The 13,099-nt window shown below is 40.6% G+C and overlaps 1 pseudogene; it reads right to left on the reverse strand.

Annotated features, from left to right (window-relative positions):
• Nucleotides 1-3,769: 3,769 nt before the first annotated feature.
• Nucleotides 3,770-3,887, reverse strand: LOC124709519 (annotated as a pseudogene).
• Nucleotides 3,888-13,099: the final 9,212 nt, after the last annotated feature.

Consider the following 13,099-nt stretch of genomic DNA (forward strand, 5'->3'; position numbering starts at 1 on the left):
ATAGACGCACATCAGAATCATTAATTTTATCAAGTGAACAAAACAGAAACAATTTTTCACCAGATATATCTTATAGAAATTACGTTTCATTAATAAACCTCTATCGTAAGTAATTAGTTATTTGCATTGTACTCGTGATTATAACAAAGCATTGTAGGTACAAGGTGATTGTTAGGTTTCTAATGAGTTATAAGAAGGTGCTGATTCTACGTCATTTTATGACACGATACGAATGAATCAACGGCACACTAACGAACTTACTGAATGCCGTTATTTAAGATGGTTTATTTATTAAGAAAATAGATTACGATATATAAATTTATTGAGATTCAAAACTTTGTTAGATAATTGCAAATATTTACTGTTAAAGTTACGTCATGTAAATACCGAAAGTATAGTGCTTGTAGCCTTATTAACTATACGCAAAGAATTCAATATAATTACGAAAGTACACATTACGTGTTGGATGTCAAAACAGTAGCGTATACATTGATGTGTTCCCTTTATATGTCACCTCAGTATCTATTCCAAACCTGCGATTTTACATATACAAACAAAGTGTGCTATTATCACTGATCACTGTCGATTCAGATGCGTGAGCGTAAGTAATTATTTGTACAGCTTTAATAACATAGTAATCATATTTAGCTGGAACGGAGTAACTTTAGTCAAATAATCTGCTTATTTGCACAGGTTTATAATTTGGTCGCGTGTACTAACTATTAGTACATTGCGTCACACTGTAGGAGGCGCATAGTCTGCTGCTTAAATTATGGACGATATTTGTTTTAAGAAGCTTATGCCGGTATCAGGCTTGGGTGATTGACTAATGTTTCAAGTTAATTGCTGCCCGAACTCCATTCGATGTAAAACGGTATAGGAAGTGGCGTAGTGATTAAAATCTACTCCATGTTACGGTACATGCAGTATTTACCGATAACTCCATAACTGAGGCGCAAGGAGATGCGTTTTCTGTTAAAATTGTCACTTCTGCGTACCGACAACAAGAAGCAACAGTTTTTTTTTTATTCACTGCTTTCATATGGCATCATATTTTGGGGTAGCTCATCATTAAGAGGAAAGTATTCATTACACAAAAGCATGTAATCAGGATAATAGCTGAAGCCCACTCCAAATCACGTTGCAGACGTTTATTTAAGAACTCAGGATATTCACAGTACATTCACAATACATATATTTGCTATTAATAACTCATCCCATACAAAAATAGTAACAAATTGCAGAGCTTCAACACTAAAAGAAATGATGATATTCACCATTCTGTGTTAAATCTGACTCTGCCACAGAACGGGTGAATTATGTTACTACAAAAATCTTTTGTCGTTTTACAAATAGCATTGAAAACCGACAGATAGCCAACCAGGATTTAATAACAAATTAAAAGTATTTCTGAATTAACTTATGTTAAACTGACACATTCCACATCATTGCCAAATGTCGTATTTCTGATCTATGGAACATGTCTTAATGTAATGTAAGAAGAGGTAGAAATCAATTTTCCATTAAGAAGAACATAAAATGAAGATGAGGAAGCATTCATATGAGGTGTTGTTCCTCCGATTAACAATGTCATTTATATCTACAACAGAAGCTAGCTGCATGATATCAACAATTTTCCAATAGTTCAAGGAAACAATATGGGGCTTATTTATAGCCAAGGAAAACCGGCTCACCTTATCGGCATTCATGCTGTGACAGGTACTCAGCTTCATCGGACACTGAGGATACGAAAGCATAAAATTATCCACATTACGCCACTTGAGAGAGTACACAGCCGGTGGAGTACATCATCTTGGATCGCGTCGAGGTGGGACACCTCATTCTCGAAATTAATTTACAATCCTTGTTATGCATTACAATTTATGTGTGGAATTATTTAATTTAAGGTTTCATTATGCCTTACGCCAAGTGTAGTACGGAGATCAAACTGAGCACTTTGACAAGTGATGCCATCTGTTGGAGATTACAAGCATCTTGTATGTAGCCTAGTGGCACAACATCCGTTAGCAACGTTGCAAGAATCAAGTCATATATCTTGACTTAACAAGTCTGTTTGGTCCCTGATTCGGTCTGGACTTTCGGGAATTGATACGATTACCATATATTCAGATGCCGACTGTGAAAAAAAGGTTTTGCAATGGTTAATGCTAAGACAGAAGGCCCTCACAACGGAATCATTGTTCCTGGCCTCGCCCAAACATAAGAAAAATGAGAGGGATTGTGTAAGCTGCGTCGGCCGGTGTGGCCATGCGGTTCTAGGCGCTTCAGTCTGGAACTGCGGGACCGCTAAGCTCGCAGGCTCGAATCCTGCCTCGGGCATGGATGTGTGTGATGTCCTTAGGTTAGTTAGGTTTAATTAGTTCTAAGTTCTAGGCGACTGATAACCTCAGAAGTTAAGTCGCATAGTGCTCAGAGCCATTTGTGTAAGCTGCGAAAAGACACAATAAGACCAGGTTGCCCAATTAATTTTCTCTAATGAGAACAGAAGTAATAAGGAGACGTAAAAGGTATTTAGATGAGGAACAAGACAGGAAACCATTAATACAAGATCATTAAAACGTCGTTGATAGGGCCCCAGTGAATTTGGGAAAGCGGAAAGGAAAAATAGTGATTTCTACCGAACTGTCCCTCGTCGGTAAACCAGACACAACAGCACTGACGATGTTAAATGATAGTATGAACCAATAATGCAAGGAGTTGACAGTGGACACTGGGAACTACATGAAATACCTTACCAAACAACTTTCCGGACAACGTACTGTAAGGATAAGCTCACTCGGAAATCAGAAAAAGGAAAAGACGATCATTATCATGGTTCTAAAACGATCACGCTTTCCCATAAATCCCTCATTAAATTTAAAATACGGTCCCAGTATGTCCTAGGCATTTTTCCAATCTACAGCGATCACGGTGTAATGTGGCTTTTATCGATGAAGAGACACCTTCAGGGTCTGAAAGCTACGTCTCTATTCATTGAGATCTCACATCGGAGGTGAAATCCGCTACCGTGGGAATGTGGCACCAGTCCCAGAACATCTGCGTCCGTCTGAAACCATTAGAGCTTCAAGCCTCGGGATTTACTATCAGAGAACCGAAAACGTCGCTTCTCGCCTGTGCTAGGCAATTCACGAATAACGGCCCCTACAGAACCTGCTCACCCGATCGAAACAGCTAACTCGCAGTCAGCCAGTGATGAGCAGAGTCCGGAACTTGTAAACCCCTCCAAATATTTTGCGTACAGACTTCAATATTGGTACAGCTCATATAGTAACTGTTTTAATTTTGCATCTTGATTAAACATGTCAATTGTACTTTCACGTTTGAAATAAGGGTGTTAAATTATGTTTTTGGATTTACTGTGCCAAACACCACAACATTCCCCTCAACCGCTTCCTACCAGATCAAATACGAAAACGCGTATGAAACATACTAGCCATAATAAGTTAAAAACCACAGTTCAGTTACGCAGCGTTACTAAGGAGTTACAAATACGCTCTCAATCAGAAAATATTCCGTCTCTTATGGTAGTTCAAACCGGCGTGATAAGTATAGACCACAAGAAAAAAGACTATCTCCAAGAGGAACTCGAAACTCCTACCGAACAGGCCATGAAGGCCCAACGGTACCGACTGGCAGCCTTGTCATCCTCAGCCCACAGGCGTCACTGTATGCGGACATGGAAGAGCATGTGGTCAGCACAAACAAATAGCTCCTCAATTTGCCTCACAAGAGCTGAGTGGACCCCGCTGGCCAACAGCACTCGGCAGATCGGATGGTCACCCATCCAAGTGCTAACCCAGCCCGACAGCGCTTAACTTTGGTGATCAGAAGGAAACCGGTGTTACCACTGCGGCAAGGCCGTTGGCAATCTCCAAGAGAGTTAAAGTAATTATAAATGCACGTACCATGGAATGGCAGTTAAATAAAACTCATTTTCTGCAACTATATATTTTTAATTCTTTAATAACATTGCATAAACGAACACTAGTCTTTAACCATTTACAGCGCATCCATCTCTACACGTTTTCGTATTCCATAGCGAATACACTCATAAGTCAAAACATTATGACCTCGCCCCACTGCGGCGTTGGATGCCGCCTGGTGGCGTTGCAGGCACGTGACGCCGTAACAAAAGAATGTAAGCGGAGCAGACACGGACAAGGGTCACCGTAGGGAAGATGTGGGCTGCAGACGGGGAAATACATTGAGATAAGCGACTTGGAAAAAAAAAGCAGGTTATTGTTAAGCAGAACCTGTGAACGAGTATCTCGGAAACGGCGTAGCTGGTCGAAAGTTCACGTGCTGCTGTCGTGAGCATCTGCAGAAAGAGGCAGAAGCACAGTGAAACTACCACATGACGCTAAGTGGTTGGACGTCCACGACCCTTGACAGAAGGTGGGGTTCTGAGACTTGTTTGCTCTGTGGATTGGGACAGATGGTAGTCTGTGGCAACTCTGCCGAAATAGCACAGTGCTGTTGCACGTACAAGTGTTTCGCAGCACACTGTCCATCGTACATTGCTGAACACGGAGCTCTGCAGCAGACCACCAATACATGTTCACCACCACTACGTGTCACAAGCTGGCCCAACGACATCGCCAGTTACTATTGCAGTGGTCACGGAACCATCGAAATTCGATCGTCGATCAATGGAAAGATGTCGATTCTTCGGATGAATAACATTTTTGTTACAGTAGGTGGATGGTCGTCTCCCCAAACGCCGTCATCGAGATGAACAGCGACTCGGAACGTGCAGCGCGCCACGGACGCAGGCTGGGGGGAGCTGTATTACGCTGTGGGAGACATTCACCTGAGCTTGCATGGTGTCTGTAGTAGTAATCGAAGACAGGCAACAGCTGCGAAACATCTGCATCTCTTCATGCATGATGTCTTTCCCGAAGGCCATGTAATTTTTCAGCAGTATAAGTGTCCATGCCTCGGAGAGAGAATCGTGCTACAGTGGTATGAGGCACATTGACGTTGATGTGTCGGCGACCAGATTCGCCTGATGTAAACCCGGTTTCCTGGGTCACTATCGGGTGCCATCACCGTGTACGTAAATCAGCGGCCCGTTATTTACGCGAATTACATGAGTTGTGCGTAGACATCTAATGCCACATGCCTCCACAAATCTACCAACAAACTATGAAATTGCAGTGCCTGTGTTATTCTGATTACGATACAAAATTCCTTTGGACAAACTCAAAGGAACTTTGTGTTGTAATCAAAATAACTCAGGCACTGCAATTTCGTATTTCCCTGCCGATACCTGACAAGTAAGCTACCAGTACAACGCCTGACTAGTACGGGATTATACGTAATGGACGTACGAGTTGTGGATGCATGGGTAAGGACTATTGGAAGTTTGGCTCTGGTCCTGAGTCGTACACGGATAGCCATATCCATGTGGTATGGCGACCGCTCGAGATAACCAAAGAATCAGAGTTCGAGTCCCCGCCCGGCAAAACTTTCACTGTCGTCGTTGCACTCTACAGCTGATCGTTATCATTATTCGACATTGCGAATACATTTAATGTATACTTAGGAACTGTCGGATCCTTGATACGCATTATCAGTGATGTGTTTCGTTCCAAAGGCGAGGCGCACAAACAAGCTATGAAGCAGATGGTCATAATGCTTTGGCTCTTCAGTGTACCATGTAGTTTGCGAAACTTTACTGTCGGACGGCACAGTATCACCACATCTCCCAGCATCTTACATCTTATTATTTCTTCTTAGTTCTTGTCCATGGTGTGTATTACTGGTCTTCCACTACAGCTTTTTCCTATTATTCAGAAAATTTCAAACATCTTGCACCAGTAGTCGAATGCTCCTTCTAGGCCGAGAAATCCTACAAAAATGAACACATTTTTCTTATCTATGCTCTGCATCATCAAAAACAATGTAGCAACCTTCTTTCTAGTGGATTTACCTTTCACAAAGTCGTAAGTATCGTCATTCAACGTAGCGCAGTGTTTTTCCCAGTTCTTCTATTTAATACTCCTCTCAGAAACTTGGATGCATCAGTCAATAGGCTGGTTGTGCGGCAGTCCTCGCGTTTCCCGTCTCTTGCAATCTACAAGACTATGTCGAGGAATATTCTTCTGAAAGTCCGACGGTGTATCATAGATTCTATTCGTTAATATTAACCCATTAAGTATCAGTGTCCTATTTTGGGGACAGAGCACATATTTATTTATAAATACACAATAAATTATTAATTTGCAACTATTACTGTTCTACATCATTTGTTGATGCTTTTTGTAACAAATGTATGCTTACAGGAAATTAATAGCAATAAATCCTGCCATTAATTGATTATTGAATACTAAGGCACACTTTTCGTATATTACAGGTATTTACTTTATCGACAATTTAGTAATATTTGAAATATGTGGCATAGATCTTTTTGCTATTATTTATAGTGAACAATGTGTTTTTTAAAATACTTGCATTGTTAGCTCAATTGGGTTATATTCATTGTTTTCCATTGTTTTAAAATTTGGTGTACTCGAAATAGGACACTGGGACTTAGTGTTGTCATTTCAGTTATTTGTATTGCTGCACGTTCGAATATGAAACTCTGCTACTGCTGATGTATTTTCTTTTCAGAACGTGGTAATTTTACTAGATTTTGTTGCTGAGGTAAGTAACGACCCCTCTTATATATGTAATTAGATTTGGCTATTTAGTTGTGGTCTCTTTGTGGAGCAAGTGGCTACTGTTTCAAAATTGATTTATACTGTGGAAAGGATCCAGAAGATATGGCAAGGGATGACGTACTGTTGGGACCAAGAGTAGTCCTAAACATGTTGGACTGCATTGAAAAACCCGAGAATCATTGTGTGTACTTTGACGATTTCTTCATTAGTAGAGATCTTCTGATTCATCTGAGAAATTTGGGTTTTCGAGCAACTGTGGCTGTCAGACAGAATCGATTTGGTGACTGTCCACTACTGAGCAGCTACGAACTTAAAAAGACAGTTCGAGGAAACTATGACTACCAGTTCGACAGAAATGGTGACGTCTTATTTGTTCGATGGCACGACAACAGATGCGTTACAATTCGTACAAATTTTGACCAAGTTGAACCTTTGGTACAGTAGACAAACAAGTAAGAAAACACAAGTGCTACAACCTGCCGTTTTGAAGTCGTATAACGCGTCTATGGGAGGTGTTGACCACTATGACTGGTTAGTTGGAAAATATGCGACGGTAATTAGAGGGAAAAAATGGTACTGGGTCCTATTACACGTTTGCTGGAAATCGTCCTCGTAAATGCCTGACTCTTCTACAGACTAGTACATGGGAAAAATGCACAGGATTCACTGGATTTCAGACGTACTGTTACAGTTACATACCTGAAATTGGACACTAGAAGTCCGAATATTGGAAGTCCAAAGGAATGCCCATCAAGTCAGTTGAGAGTGATACCAGACATCAGGTTTGATGGAATTGGTCATATGATTGACAAAAGAAGCATGCAAAGAAGATGTGTAAGAGCTAAATGCAACGGGAAACCAAAAACATATTGTGTTAAAATCCGTGTAACACTGTGTGTGAAGTGTTTTGTACCATTTCACAAGAAATAAATAGTTAAGACTTGAATACAGTTTAGTATGGTATACGATACTGTTAGATCCCAGTGCCCTATTTTGAGGATGGCCATTATATCAGGATGTATAAATATTCTTTGGCTATTTTTGTACTTATTGTGGTTCATACACTATGTACAGTATAATTAAGGAATAAAAAATTCAATTTAAAAAAAATTAATTTGGGACTTAATGGGTTAATAATCGTTAAGTTGCTACTGAGCGTGATTGTATTAACAATTGCGAAGGAGTGCTTTTTATGTCTTCTCGCTTGTTTGATCCAGTACTTCCAAAACTCACGTTAGCAGACAGTGTGACCCCTCGTAACGGTTCTGGATGTACTCTTTCCATCCATCCGTTTTCACCTATGCGATTTTTTTTTGTCATCAGTGTACTGACTGGTTTGATGCAGCCCGCCACGAATTCCTTTCCTATGCTAACCTCTTCATCTCAGAGTAGCACTTGCAACCTACGTCCTCAATTATTTGCTTGACGTATTCCAATCTCTGTCTTCCTCTACAGTGTTTGCCCTCTACAGCTCCCTCTAGTACCATGGAAGTCATTCCCTCATGTCTTAGCAGATGTCCTATCATCCTGTCCCTTCTCCTTATCAGTGTTTTCCACATATTCCTTTCCTCTCCGATTCTGCGTAGAACTTCCTCATTCCTTTTGTTATCAGTCCACCTAATTTTCAACATTCGTCTATAGCACCACATCTCAAATGCTTCGATTCTCTTCTGTTCCGGTTTTCCCACAGTCCATGTTTCACTACCATACAATGCTGTACTCCAGACGTACATCCTCAGACATTTCTTCCTCAAATGAAGGCCGGTATTTGATATTAGTAGACTTCTCTTGGCCAGAATTGCCTTTTTTGCCATAGCGAGTCTGCTTTTGATGTCGTCCTTGCTCCGTCCGTCATTGGTTATTTTACTGCCTAGGTAGCAGAATTCCTTAACTTCATTGACTTCGTGACCACAAACCTGATGTTAAGTTTCTCGCTCTTCTCATTTCTACTACTTCTCATTACCTTCGTCTTTCTCCGATTTACTCTCAAACCATACTGTGTAGACTGTTCATTCCGTTCAGCAGATCATTTAATTCTTCTTCACTTTCACTCAGGATAGCAATGTCATCAGTGAATCGTATCATTGATATCCTTTCACCTTGTATTTTAATTCCACTCCTGAACCTTTCATTTATTTCCATCATTGCTTCCTCGATGTACAGATTGAAGAGTAGGGGCGAAAGGCTACAGCCTTGTCTTACACCCTTCTTAATACGAGCACTTCGTTCTTGATCGTCCACTCTTATTATTCCCTCTTGGTTGGCGTATATATTGTATACGACCCGTCTCTCCCTATAGCTTACCCCCACATTTTTCAGAATCTCGAACAGCTTGCACCATATAATATTGTCGAACGCTTTTTCCAGGTCGACAAATCCTATGAAAGTGTCTTGATTTTTCTTTAGCCTTGCTTCCATTATTAGCCGTAACGTCAGAATTGCCTCTCTCGTCCCTTTACTTTTCCTAAAGCCAAACTGATCGTCACCTAGCGCATTCTCAATTTTCTTTTCCATTCTTCTGTATATTATTCTTGTAAGCAGCTTCGATGCATGAGATGTTAAGCTGATTGTGCGATAATTCTCGCACTTGTCAGCTCTTGCCGTCTTCGGAATTGTGTGGATGATGTTTCCGAAAGTCAGATGGTATATCGCCAGACTCATATATTCTACACACCAACGTGAATAGTCGTTTTGTTGCCACTTCCCCCAATGATTTTAGAAATTCTGATGGAATGTTATCTATCCCTTCTGCCTTATTTGACCGTAAGTCCTCCAAAGCTTTTCTAAATTCCGATTCTAATACTGGGTCCCCTATCTCTTCTAATCGACTCCTGTTTCTTCTTCTATCACATAAGACAAATCTTCACCCTCATAGAGGCTTTCAGTGTATTCTTTCCACCTATCTCCTCTCTCCTCTGCATTTAACAGTGGAATTCCCGTTGCACTCTTAATGTTACCACCGTTGCTTTTAATACCACCGAAGGTTGTTTTGACTTTCCTGTATGCTGAGTCTGTCCTTTCGACAATCATATCTTTTTCGATGTCTTCACATTTTTCCTTCAGCCATTTCGTCTTAGCTTCCCTGCACCTCCTATTTATTTCATTCCTCAGCGACTTGTATTTCTGTATTCCTCATTTTCCCGGAACATGTTTGTACTTCCTCCTTTCATCAATCAACTGAAGTATTTCTTCTGTTACCCATGGTTTCTTCGCAGCTACCTTCTTTGTATCTATATTTTCCTTCCCAACCTCTGTGATGGCCCTTTTTAGAGATGTCCATTCCTCTTCAACTGTACTGCCTACTGCGCTATTCCTTATTGCTGTATCTATAGCGTTAGAGAACTTCAAACGTATCTCGTCATTTCTTAGTACTTCCGTATCCCACTTCTTTGTGTATTGATTCTTCCTGACTAATGTCTTGAACTTCAGCCTACTCTTCATCACTACTATATTGTGATCTGATTTTATATCTGCTCCTGGGTACACCTTACAATCCAGTATCTGATTTCGGAATCTCTGTCTGACCATGATGTAATCTAACTGAAATCTTCCCGTATCTCCCGGTCTTTTCCAAATATACCTCCTCCTCTTGTGATTCTTGAACAGGGGATTCACTATTACTTGCTGAAACTTGTTACAAAACTCAATTAGTCTTTCTCCTCTTTCATTCCTTGTCCTAAGCCCATATTCTCCTGTAACCTTTTCTTCTACTCCTTCCCCTACAACTGCTTTCCAGTCGCCCATGACTATTAGATTTTCGTCCCCTTTACATACTGCATTACCCTTTCAATATCCTCATACACTTTCTCTATCTGTTAATCTTCAGCTTGCGACGTCGGCATGTATACCTGAACTATCGTTGTCGGTGTTGGTCTGCTGTCGATTCTGATTAGAACAACCCGGTCACTGAACTGTTCACAGTAACACACCCTCTGCCCTACCTTCCTATTCATAACGAATCCTAAACCTGTTATACCATTTTCTGCTGCTGTTGATATTACCCGATACTCATCTGACCAGAAATCCTTGTCTTCCTTCCACTTCACTTCACTGACCCCTACTATATCTAGATTGAGCCTTTGCATTTCCCTTTTCAGATTTTCTAGTTTCCCTACCACGTTCAAGCTTCTGACATTCCACGCCTCGACTCGTAGAACGTTATCCTTTCGTTGATTATTGAATCTTTTTCTCATGGTAACCTCCCCCTTGGCAGTCCCCTCCCGGAGATCCGAATGGGGGACTATTCCGGAATCTTTTGCCAATGGAGAGATCATTATGACACTTCTTCAAATACAGGCCACATGTCCTGTGGATACACGTTACGTGTCTTTAATGCAGTGGTTTCCATTGCCTTCTGCATCCTCATGTCGTTGATCGTTGCTGATTCTTCAGCCTTTAGGGGCAATTTCCCACCCCTAGGACAAGAGAGTGCCCTGAACCTCTATCCGCTCCTCCGCCCTCTTTGACAAGGCCGTTGGCAGAATGAGGCTGACTTCTTATGCCGGAAGTCTTCGGCCGCCAATGCTGATTATTTATCAAAATTTAGGCAGTGACGGTGATCGAACCCGGTACCGAAGACGTTTTGATTATGAATCAAAGACGTTACCCCTAGACCACGGGTTGCAATAGTCAATATAATACATTGAATGTTGATGTCCTCGATTTAAATTCTCTGAAAGATAGTGTCATTTTTTCATACGGTGCATGTGTTCTTAGGACGACCATTTTCCTCTCTATTTCTGAACATCTTTCCTCCAGCCATCATTCTTTAGTTAATCACTGATTTGATTTATAAGTGACTTTTACAGAAGTATTCCTTTATTTTCCTAAACATTACCACATTTCTTTCTTACTCCGATCAACTGAAGGATTTTTCTGTTACCCACAAATTCTATGCATTACAATTCTTATAACTGGGTGCTCACCTTGTGCTGTTACCCGGTTAATGATGTTCTTTCCTCGTCAACTGACTACCTAATAATACCCTAGTAGTCACTGTACTATTTTCAGCATCAGAGAACTTCGAAAGGACATGATTACTCAATACCTCAACGTTCCACATTCTTGTACGTCGATTCTTCCAGGCGATTCTCTTAAACTTTAGCTTACGCTTTATCATTACTGAATTATGGTGTGAGTTTGTGTTTCCTCCTGGGCACTTCCTAAAATCCAATTCCTCATTTCGGAGTATCTGTCTCACCATGACGTTATTCAAGTGCTTTCTCCTTGCGTATCCTAGCATTTTACAAGCTTTTCTCTTGTCCTTGTGAATTTCGAACTGTTTAATTGCTACAACTAACTAAAATGTATTTTAGGCCTTCAGGAGTCTTTCTTGCCACACATTCTCTTTGCCTAGCCCGTAGTCTCCCTAAGTCTGGCTGTTGTTTCTTTCACTGCTATAGCTACCAAAGTCACAATGGTTCATAGATTTCCATCTGCCTTTACATAATGAACTACACGTTAGACTCACTCATATACACTCTCTGTCTCGTCATATTGTTATATAGGCATCTATACGTAGACCATAAATGTTAACTTTGATTTGGTTTTTGTTCTTTAAACAGCGTCTTTTACTTATTTCATTGTTCTGTTATTTGTTTTTAACTGCTGTGTCCAGAATTTTAAGTCGCGTGCGACAGACATCTAACCGATGTGCGTAAAAGGTCTGGCAAAACGTCATTTAATCGCTATTGATGATTACTTTTAATGAAACAGTTACTGTCTTAAGACTTATTTTAATGATAATAAGTTTGACAACCTTGACAGCAAAAAAACGCACGAAGGAGTAGCAAGGAGGACGTAAAAGCACATTAACATAGCCAAAGATGGCATTCCTGGTCAATAGAAGTCTGCTAGTAACGCACGTCGGCCACAATCAGAGGAAGAAATTTCTGCGAATGTACATTTTGTGCACTGCAGTATAGTGAATCATGGACTGTTGCAAATCCGCAAAGGTAGAGAATCCAAATTTTTGAGACTTGGTGCTATAGAAGGAATTTGAAAATCAGCTGGCCTGATTAGATAAAGAATGAAAATATTGTAGCTGAATCGCCAAAAATGGGAACACATAGAGAACACAGAAACGAAAAAGAGACAGGATTACTGTGAAGTCATCCGGGAATATCTTTCATTGCAGTGGAAGAAACTGTAGAAGTTAAAAGCTAGGAGAAGTCAGAGACTGCAAAACCTCCAAGTAATTGAGATCGTAGGCCGCAAATTCTGTTCTGAGAAGAAGAGGTCGGTACAAGAGATGAATTTGCTGTGAACCGCACAAACCAGTCAGCAAAATAACGACTTAAAAAAAACGGTAGACGTCTGATATACATTATTTCTAATATCTGCGTCAAGGACGGCATCGGAAGAAATGCAGAGTGTTAAAAATTCAAGGTGTTTGTTTAGTGACGTCAAGAAAATTA

Source organism: Schistocerca piceifrons, chromosome 7 (assembly GCF_021461385.2).
Source record: "Schistocerca piceifrons isolate TAMUIC-IGC-003096 chromosome 7, iqSchPice1.1, whole genome shotgun sequence".
NCBI lineage: Eukaryota > Metazoa > Arthropoda > Insecta > Orthoptera > Acrididae > Schistocerca > Schistocerca piceifrons.